Source organism: Mandrillus leucophaeus, unplaced genomic scaffold, assembly GCF_000951045.1.
Source record: "Mandrillus leucophaeus isolate KB7577 unplaced genomic scaffold, Mleu.le_1.0 Scaffold642, whole genome shotgun sequence".
In the NCBI taxonomy this organism is placed as follows: domain Eukaryota; kingdom Metazoa; phylum Chordata; class Mammalia; order Primates; family Cercopithecidae; genus Mandrillus; species Mandrillus leucophaeus.
Window position 1 is genome coordinate 678,366 of NW_012106942.1, and position 2,000 is coordinate 680,365.

The following is a 2,000-nucleotide window of genomic DNA, read 5'->3' on the forward strand; positions in this document are numbered from 1 at the left end:
TCGTTGATTATGTCTTTCAAAATTTAAAGGTATTTTTAAGTTCTTGTCCACTTTTCCACTTTTCTCCTGGCATGAATAAATTTAATCTTTTAATTTTCAAAACTTTATAATTAAAACTATTTTTTTTTTTGAGACGGAGTCTTGCTCTGTCGCCCAGGCTGGAGTGCAGTGGCCCGATCTCAATTCACTGCAAGTTCCGCCTCCCGCGTTATGCCATTCTCCTGTCTCAGTCTCCCGAGTAGCTGGGACTACAGGGCCCACCACCTTGCCCGGCTAATTTTTTGTATTTTTAGCAGAGACGGGGTTTCACCGTGTTAGCCAGGATGGTCTTGATCTCCTGACCTCGTGATTCACCCGCCTCGGCCTCCCAAAGTGCTGGGATTAAAGGCGTGAGCCACTGGGCCCGGCTAAAACCAATTTTAAGCAACATTGAAGAAGAAATTAGCATGAAGTGATACTTGAAATTCATTTAACAAAAACACATTTCCCCTTTTAAAGACTGCTTCAGAAATGTTTACAAAATAAACACCAATATTTGCACCGTGTAAACTGGATACATTTTTTGATTTTCCTTTGCTTTCAATCTCTGATGAATTAAGAGAACATGGCATACTTCTGGGATCATTGATCAGTGTTCTTTAGGAATGATGAGGCACAGGTACCTTCATTTTGAACTTGTTTCATCAATTTTCTTGTTCCTTCCTTTAAAAAAATGTGGAATCTATGATTTCTATTACTTAACTCAGTAATGTACTAGCCAATTTGCTAAGACTAAGATCAGCGTATCTGTCAGTCCAAAATCTGGATTAACTCCATTTCTATGTTAATCTGAGTTTTTTGTTTGTTTTACCTCCTAAGTAAATTTAATTCAAACAGACTGAAGAAAGCCGACGGGGTAATAAAATGAGCCTGTATATGGGCAGCAAAAGATCTGGATTTGAATTCTGTAATTATGCAGTGAGTTACTTAAAACTCTGAACATCCTTATTAGCCTTAATTCTAATGTTGGGATAATAAAACCTATATAGATGGAGAATACCAAATATAGCTTATGTAACAATTCTAGGTAAATATCAAGCCGCTTAAAAATCATTAGTAACTTTCACCTAAAATGAATAGATGAAATTGCAAAAAAATAGAGTAATAAAGTGCAGCATTTGCCAAGCCCATTTAAATAAGATATCATGGAAATCGTGTTTCTTATACAAAGAGTTATACTAAGCAGGCAGTGAGACTGAGAGAAATATTTTTTTTTAAATTGAGGTATCTGTTTTACTGTTTGTTCTGATTTACTATTTTAATTCTAATGTAATTCTAATTGTTAATGTAATTCTCAAACTGTGATTTATATTATTTTGATAATGTCTGTCCCCAATGTTTAAAACTTTTCAGAATATAGCTCTATGACTTGCAACCCTAATCAAAATTTGGGTTCTTATTCTTATTATACAGAATAATCTTATTTTGTATTTTAAAAATCAAAGGGTTTCCTTTTAAGAAAATAGTTTACACTTCCCAGGCAAACACTAAAACTATGCAGGTTTTGTATCTCTATCAAATAAAAAGTAAAACCATTGAGTAAGGAAAAAAAAAGAGCTCTTTCTAGACAACTTCTCTCTTACTCATATGAATTTGATCAGAACTTGCAATTAATTTTTGAAATTGTTCTATATCAACCTGTATATTTGAAGCTTCATTTTCTGTCTCTGGGCCATGTCAGTAAAATCTACACATCTCCTTGTTAAGCAAAGCAGCTGGCTTTTTAAATGTGATGTCTTTTAGTTGTTATTTACAATCCTAATCACATCATTGATTTCAGTAATCTTTCAGTAAAAGTAGTTCTTAATGCTGTCAAAAGCAGAAATGGGGATAAAATGTTGTTTTTTTTTTTTTTCTCTCTCTCTCTTTTTTTTTTTTTTTTTAAATAAACCTGGATAATTAGGATTAAGCCTAATAATGTGACTTTAGAGGCCTCTGGGTGATTAGCAGTTTCCTGTGGT